Here is a 9,018-nt window from a genome sequence, read left to right as displayed (position 1 = left end):
GGCCCTCCCGCTGTACTTCTCGGAGACTTCAACCTCCAGACAGGGAAGATAGACGAACTAACATCTCTGTTAACCACCTTTGCTTTCTCACTGTCTCCATCCCCACCAACTCATAACGCTGGCAATGTCCTTGATCTCATATTCTCAAGGAACTGCACTACTTCTAACCTCTCTGTAAACCCGCTTCACACATCCGATCACTTCTTCATTTCATTCTCTCTACCCCTTTCCAAACATAACAACCTAATCTCTTCTAATTCTGCACCTGTCCGCCGCAACCTTCGTTCCCTCTCCCCCTCTACCTTTGCCTCATCGGTGCTCTCAGCCCTCCCTTCCTCTGATTCGTTCCAACTCCTGCCTCCAAACTCTGCTGCAGAAACTCTCCTCTCTACTCTCTCATCCTCTCTGGACTCTCTCTGTCCTCTCATATCTCGGCAGGCTCGTCAGTCCCCTCCTGCTCCCTGGCTAAATGACGCACTGCGTGCTAATAGAACCATCCTTCGGGATGCAGAGCGGAAATGGTGGAAATCCAAACACCATGACGACCTCCTAACCTATCAGGCTCTCCTCTCCTCTTTCTCTGCTTCCATCTCTCAGGCAAAAAGCCCTTTCTTTCAAGATAAGATCAAATCTTCCTATTCCAATCTCCAAAAACTATTTTCTATCTTCTCCACCCTCTTGGACCCCCCCAGAGCCCCTCCCCCCTCCTCCCTTCTGTCAAGCGACTTTGTTAAAAAAAGGTTGATGATATTCGCTCTTCTTTTTCTGACTCACCTTTACTCACAGCTGGGTCACCAGACCCACCTTTCACCCACACACTGACCTCCTTCTCCCCTCTCTCTCCAAGTGAGGTTCTTACCCTCATTACCATAATTTTTGGACAATAAGGCGCACCTGAATATAAGCCGCAGCAGCTAAATTGAATGATGTGTACATATATAAGCCGCACTGGACTATAAGCCGCAGGTGTTTTAATGTTTAATTACCATATGTAAGGGTTTGTGCACAGAGGGGATTGTCGGGAAAGAGATGGCTGTTTGAGGAAGCTCCCATTTATTAACATTTCAACAAACAAGTTGCATATTTGCATAACGTATTCAAGTGTTACGATTTAGTGCAATAGTAGCTACAGAACATGTACTATGCTGTGTAAACTGTACTGTATCACATAGCGTTTCAGACACACAAACTTTTCAACTTTCAAACTTAAACGGTGCGCTCCCAGCACACGTACCGGCAGTGATCTACAGCAGTGGTTTTCAACCAGTGGTACGGGGACAAACTGTCTCGCTCTCGTAATGTCTGTCTGTCTTGCTCTCGTTCTGTCTCTCGTACCACTCTCGGTTCCACTTTTACTTTTGCGCGCTACCTGTCTCACTCTTTTCCGGCCTCCAGCTTTTCCTGCTGGAGCCCGCCGCTTAAAGGTGGGGGTCCGCGGACCGGCCATAGAGCCCATAGAGTTAAAGGTGGTGGACTGTAACCTGTAAAATCCATAGATTTAGGAGGTCCCCTAGTGGCCGTTAGCTGTAAAAATCCATAGATTAGCCGCACCGTTATATAAGCCACAGCGTCGAAAAATGGGAAAAAAGGCGCAGCTTATAGTCCGAAAATTACGGTATCTCTGCCCGTCCTACCACCTGTCCTCTGGACCCTATCCCCTCAAACCTCCTTCAGACTATCGCTCCTGATATTCTACCGTTTCTCACCCATTTCATCAACACTTCTCTAACTTCTGGTCACTTTCCAAACAGTCTCAAGGAGGCAAGAGTAAACCCTCTCCTAAAGAAACCCACTCTCAACCCTCGATGTTATAAACTACAGGCCTGTCTCTCTCCTCCCGTTCCTGTCTAAAACACTTGAACGCGCTGTCTTTAAACAACTCTCCTGTTATCTCCATCTGAACAACCTTCTGGATCCGCACCAGTCTGGTTTCAAGGCAGGTCACTCAACAGAAACTGCTCTCCTTGCTGTCTCTGAGGAACTGCACACTGCTAAAGCAGCCTCCCTCTCCTCTGTCATCATCCTTCTGGACCTGTCTGCTGCATTCGACACGGTGAATCATCAGATCCTCCTTCACACTCTCCAAGAACTTGGAGTTTCAGGCACTGCACTTTCCCTCCTCACCTCATACCTCAAAGACCGCACCTACAGGGTTACTTGGAGAGGGTCCGAGTCCGACCCTTGTCAATTACCTACAGGGGTCCCTCAGGGTTCTGTTCTTGGTCCCCTCCTCTTCTCCTTGTACGCAAACTCGCTCGGGTCTGTCATGAGCCCGCATGGTTTTTCATACCACTGCTACACTGACGACACCCAACTAATTCTGTCCTTTCCCCGCTCAGAGACCCAGGTCGTCGCACGCATCTCTGCTTGCCTAGCAGACATCTCTCGGTGGATGTCTGCTCATCACCTCAAGCTCAACCTTGACAAGACTGAACTGCTTTTCCTTCCGGGAAAATATTGTCCCACTCTTGACCTAACAATCAACATCGGCACCTCTGTTGGTTCCCCGACTCAGACTGCAAGGAATCTGAGTGTGATCCTAGATAACAAACTGTCCTTCACTGCAAACATTGCTGCTACAGACCGCTGCTGCAGATACACGCTTTACAACATCAGGAGGATACGTCCCCAGCTGACCCAGAAATCAGCGCAGGTTCTGGTCCAGGCTCTCGTCATCTCACGCCTAGACTACTGCAACTCCCTCCTGGCTGGTCTACCTGCATGTGCCATCCGACCTCTGCAGCTCATCAAGAATGCAGCGGCTCGTCTGGTCTTCAACCTTCCTAAATTCTCCCACACCACGCCGCTCCTCCGCTCCCTTCACTGGCTTCCAGTAACTGCTAGAATCCACTTCAAGACACTGGTACTTGCGTACCATGCTGCAAATGGATCTGGCCCTTCCTACATCCAGGACATGGTTAAACCATACACCCCAGCACGTGCACTCCGCTCTGCATCAGCCAAACGGCTCGCTGCACCCGCACTGCGAGGGGGACCCAAGTTCCCATCAGCAAAAACTTGTGGGTTTGCTATCCTGGCTCCAAAATGGTGGAATGAGCTCCCCATTGAAATCAGGACAGCAGAAAGCTTACACATCTTCCGGCGCAGACTGAAAACTCTTCTCTTTAGACTCCACTTCGAGTGATTGAATTACTAACAAAGCACTTATATACTAATAAAGGGCTGGCTTATCTAAAGCCAGTTGAGTAGCACTTGAAATGTTTGGCTCTATGAAACCTGATGTACTTATATGATTCTGTTTTCTTCAAGGTTGTATCTTCCTGGTCGAATGCACTTATTGTAAGTCGCTTTGGATAAAAGCGTCAGCTAAATGCAATGTAATGTAATGTGAAAAAGTCTGACAGCCAAACTATTTGGAAAGTAGAGAAGAGCAGGATTGAGCCCTAACCTGCATTTTACCACTTCCGGTTCCCTTTTCCTCTAAGTCAACCTTTTTTAAAAAAAAAAACCTTTTGCCCAAATTCACAAGGCCTAAATATTTTTTATGATTTGTTCTAGGACATACAATTCTTCAAAAAATAACCTCTTGAATAAATGTCCCAAGCTTCTATGTGTCATAGAAACTGCTTTTTATTTCTGGCGATTACACTTCAAAAATTGAGGATTTTCCTGCTGAAGAAAGCAAAAATAAATGTTGGCGGAGAAAACCCCTGCTGGCCTGCGGCATTAAGGCACTTCCTCATTTCCCAAAAAATATTCAGGTCACGGTAATGGCTTTTATGATGCCATGACTGTTTAAGGGTTAGGTTTAAGGTTATAAGAAGTTATGGATATAAGATTAAAACAACCAATTAGAAAACTATGTAAAAAAGGACTAATAAAATAGTTTGTGGAGTTGGTGCTTCTTGAAAAGTATGTAATAAAGGTCCTATTTTAAGTGGGTCCCTTCTTCACGTGCTTGTTCACAAACCTAGGTTAGCTGCTGTTGTGCGTGCAGAAACCACAGTATGTACAAGTTGTTGAGTAAATTACTATCTCCAATACATATCAAAGACATGTTCTCATAAATGTCAATATTTTAGCACAACCATTGCTCAGCCACAGCCACTAAAGACTATTTTCTTTCCATTTGCAAATGGTTAATTCCCGGTTTTGCTATGCCCGAGGAGTACATATCCAGGCTTCAAGCTCCAGGAACATACATTTACACACAGCCAATACAATTAGTAGGAGATGGGTATCCATTTTAGGCCCTTTAACCGTGACTAAAGGTAGGCAAACACTTCTCTAGTTTTCCTCCCCAACTCCCCCTGTGCAAGACGAGCTGCATTTAAAGAATCAATTAAGGAGGAGATGAAGAACATTGCGACTGACCTTTCAGAGAGGGAAATTAAAAGAGCACCTCTAGCTCATGGGAAAATGAGAGGTGGATGAGAGGGTTCTTTCTGGCTGCTTTTGACTTTTAAATACACTTACAGTCAGTCTTTTGTGGGAATTTGTTTTGTAGGAAATGAATGAGCGGGCCATATGGGTGACATTTACAGAGCTGGTCCAGCGAGGCGGGTCATGGTTCAGTCGCTCTACTGTACTAGATGGAAAATTAACTGAAGCCCACAGTATTAATACGAGTCACTTTGAGGTGTGCGGCACAGCTAGAGTAATGTTCTCAATATTAAGTATATTCTGGATAACAGCAAAGGAACATGCATGCCCAACCCAGTCTCATAAAAAAATGTGTAATAACTACATTGGTCCACAACGTAGGACGTAGTATTTTTACAAAAACGCCTCTGAAATTGTAAGATCCTTACGTTTTTGTTCACCATTCATTCCAATGGCTGGCGTCTATATCACGTGATCTTCAAATCTCTCCCTGCAGAAAAAAAAAACATGGCCGAACTTCGTTTTATTCTCGGTGGAAAATGCCTATTTTAAAGTTAGTTTGGCCATTAAATTGCGTTTTGATGTCATTTGATGCGAGAAATATGAGTTGTTATTTCAGATTATGTGTGCAGTGGATGTACATGATCTTTAGTTTGCTAGTTATTACGAAGATTACTTCAGGAAATTGTGTCCATACAACGTTTTCATTGTTACCAAGGTGGTTGCTAGGGACGCTGGTATCGATATTATTTCTGTTATGTTGTGTAACTGTTTAATGGTGTTATCTTTATTGCTACCCCCTTCCCCGTCAATGTATAGTGTTGGTCCACAGCGCAAACGTATTAGTTTAACAAAATCCGCATCTAAAATTGTGGCATAGATACGTTATTTCCCCCTGTGCAATTCTCCATTTACTCAACAATAACACATAATTATCCTTGTGTTTATTTATTTGTTTGATTAATAAACACTAGTTGGAGTCCGTCAGGACTGAGGGTCGGAGCACCTCATTTGCTTTAGAGAATATTACACCCGGAAGTAAGTATTCTCTCCGCTTCGCTTGACAAACCCTGTGATAGTCCTCAAGCTCTGTGATTGTAACAACCCTGTCTCCTAAAAATGACGTTCCCACAGAACTAAACAGCATTCTCAATTACGTTTAGCAAGAAATGTATTTTCTCCCACATTACGTTTGTTATGAACGTATCTCAAATACGTTTATTTTCTACATATCTTCTAGAAACAGATATTCTCTCCCACGTTACGTTTGTTATGAACGTATCTCAAATACGTTTATTTTCTACATATCTTCTAGAAACAGATTTTCTCCCACGTTACGTTAGTTATGAACTTATCTTAAATACGTTTATTATCTACATATCTTTGCCATTTAGCATATTGCTTAATAGTGATAATAGTCATTTATAAATATCATTTTAGAGCACACCTTTGAAATTGACAATCGGGCTCAATATATGGTTAAATTAAAATCAGTAGGCAAGGCTTTAATTTCGCCAGCTGTTACTCTCATGAGCGAGGCAGAAAATAATAGTTTTAACATGCCAAAAAGCTACTGTGTCGTTTATTGCACCTCAAATATTAAAACAAATCCAGAGTTACGTGTTTCTGTACTTCCTCTAAAGAAAGGACAGTAACAGAAGAGCTCTGTGGCTTCAGGCTTGATCGCCGTTCAAATTACAGCGTTGGTTTCCCCAAAAGTGGGCGGGGCTGTAAGGTGACGTGGATTTTACTATCATCTATTATTCAAAACCATTCTATTTATTCTAACGTAAATTACATGCCAGTGTTTTATCTTTTTATTTATTTGTTTTTATTTTAAATTGTACAATGTCGGACTTTTTTTGCCGTCTGTGAGGAAAATAAATGGGGCTTAGAGCCTCAAAATACTGAAATCTGTGTTTTCAAAAAATATTTTCCTTCTAATTTGTTATTCTTTTATAAATAACACACTGTTATTTACTAAATAATAACACACAATTATCCTTGTTTTTATTTATTCGTTTAATTCTATAATCTTGGGCTTTTTAGCATGCTTTTTAGCCGTAAATAAAGTAACCGGAAACAGACGGGACATTTCGAGATTTAGGATGGCCGAAGACACTACACTACCCATAATCCCCAGCTATCATTTGGGACTACAGTCCCGTTGACAAACCCCGTGATGTTGGAGAGGCAGTGCGCCTAGGTTACGCCGAGCGTCAAGCTCTTTGAAATGGAACGAAACCACGGCAGACTATTAAAAACTGAACTCGAACGCCCCCCTACACAGGCTGTTTTGAACATTTAACAGATGTATGCTTAATTCTCTCAAAGAGTCACTGAAAAATACAGAACCGCAGTGACGCGTCGTAAAACCAGGAAGTAAGTTAGCATTTTAAGCACTTCCGGTTCCTTCCTCAAAAAGCAATGCATTTTTTCCATAGGGTTTTGGAAAATAGCTCGAAATAAGGTCTGTGGTTGACACAAATTTAAGAGATAAGTCACGTTTTGTTCTACGACATTAAATACGTCAGCAGTGACCCCACTGGGGATTTTTGAAGAGTTTACGTGTCTGAAAAACGATGGTTGTTACCGAGTAGCTGAATAGGACTACAGAAATTGTCGAGGCCGTTGTACGTCATTACGCAGAACACGTAAACACTCCCGCTAAGTTTTTTTCCCCCTGTGTTCTGCTTGAAAGCAAGTACCTGCCTATCTTTAGTATCTGTATATCTATATCTGACCATTAGAATCTGTATTTTTGAAATTGTCGTTTTTACAAATTATAGAATAATTAATTACCAGTGTTTTCCAATTTTACTCGGCAGTTCGTTTCGTTAGCTAACGTTAGCTAAAGCTAGCGCTACTAGTTAGCTACGCAATGGTTTGTTGCTTTGCTCCGGTTTGCAGCCACAGGTCTTCGCATGAAACGTGCTTGTTCTATCGTTTCCCGGCCAATGTTTTCCAAAGGAGAGTCTGGATTCGTGCCATGAGGTAAGCTGACGTTACATTTTTGTCCATGTCACGGTGAAATGTAAATGATGGGTAGTGACTGTATCGCCGTTTTAGAGATGGCGCTGCTGAAAAGACCGCAACATAAGTAAAGATAATGAATACATCCTATTAAAACCTGTGTGGCTTATATGAAAAGTCTAATTAGTACAAGCAGCATAACGTTTCACCATGTAACTAAAGATTGTAGTCAGGGAAATCAGTTTGACATATTGAACTAATAACAAATCACCTCTGGCTGGCAGAGAACGCTCTGCTCCATAGCTTCTCTTGGACGTAAAATCACATGTACATTTTACATTTATATTCAATTTAATATTCCATCCCTCACATACTTTTGTATATATAATAACTTATATTTTGTTTTTCTTGTTATGCTGCTGCAACACAAACATTTCCCAAATTGGGATCAATACAGTAATATCTTATCTTAATTAATTAAGAAATATAACTATTATAATTAGTGTAGCAGCTGACACCTATTTTCGATATGGATTAATCTACCATTTATTTCTTTAGTTCAATTTTGATCTATAAAAATGTCAAAATAGTGAAAATGTTCACGAGACTTATCAAAGTGCAAGGTTATATCTTTAGATGTTTTGTTTTAGCCTATGTACTGTATGTCTTAATGCTCTTACAGTATATGTGAAGGTGTGACTTCCATGAAACTAATATTTTATATCTTCCCAACAGCCGAGCTGACAGGAAACCTAACACTCTAACAACCACAACATTGCATAGGCGAGTAAATGTAAATTAAAAACAATTCACAATTTTTTTATTTCTTCTTCTTTGCAGTGAGGTGAAGCTGACCTTGCACTTGGTGCCAGTAAGGATGTTCCTCACGCAGGCTGAATGTTTCTCCTTCCTTACTGACACAGAAGCCCTTGATTTGCAATGCTTCACTAATTGTCATTTCCCTGGCTCCGTAGGCACACTTTACCTCCAGCACAGCGGAAGACCCTACCAGACCATCTGGAGATGCCCCCAACAATCCTGATAGGGAGAGCCACAAATCTGACTCAAGGACCTGCATCTGAGTTGCAGTGGTGAATGCCCTGACGCCCTCACATTCATTCATAGTCCCCCACTGTACAGACAAAACACCATCAAGGGCCTGTTGTTGCCCTAGCACCCTGGCAATAAAGGAAGCAGTCACACGCTTAGACCTCAGGACAGCTCCAAAGTTGCTGGCAGTCAACCTTCCTTTCCTGAACAAATGCCAGTTTGGGTTGGTTCGCTGACCAGTGGTAGCCACCTGAATTGCCCTCTGTTGCTCTTCAGACAATGCCATGCTTCCCACAATTGCCTCAGGTCCCCGATGCCCAACAGATTTGATAATTTCAGGAACAGTAAGTGTTTCCAAGCTGTAGTGTTCCTCTTCTGGCTCGGGGGAGAGAAGCCAAGAAATTCCTGAGAACCTGCCCCCGAGTCTGTCCCTCAGCCAGTCACAATCTTCGGAGGTGGGCTCTCTTGTCAGCGGGTTAAATTAGTTATTGGTTTCAACAGTCACATTAAAACAGTTACTAAATCAGCTTACTATCACCTAAAGAACATATCTAGGATTAAAAGACTAATGTCACAGCAGGATTTAGAAAAACGTGTCCATGCTTTTATCTTCAGTAGACTGGACTACTGCAATGGTGTCTTCACAGGTCT

General features: G+C 42.5%; 1 long non-coding RNA gene across 1 annotated transcript; it reads left to right on the top strand.

Annotated features, from left to right (window-relative positions):
- The first annotated feature begins 7,043 nt into the window (after positions 1 to 7,043).
- LOC307035978 lies at positions 7,044 to 8,425 on the top strand. The gene is made up of 3 exons (XR_013807255.1): positions 7,044 to 7,338; positions 8,053 to 8,100; positions 8,292 to 8,425. It is a non-coding gene; the product is annotated as an uncharacterized lncRNA (long non-coding RNA).
- Positions 8,426 to 9,018: the final 593 nt, after the last annotated feature.

Source organism: Notothenia rossii, assembly GCF_949606895.1.
Source record: "Notothenia rossii genome assembly, chromosome: 4".
Lineage (NCBI taxonomy): Eukaryota > Metazoa > Chordata > Actinopteri > Perciformes > Nototheniidae > Notothenia > Notothenia rossii.
Note: the sequence above shows the minus strand (reverse complement) of the source record. Positions and strands in the feature narration are given on the sequence as shown.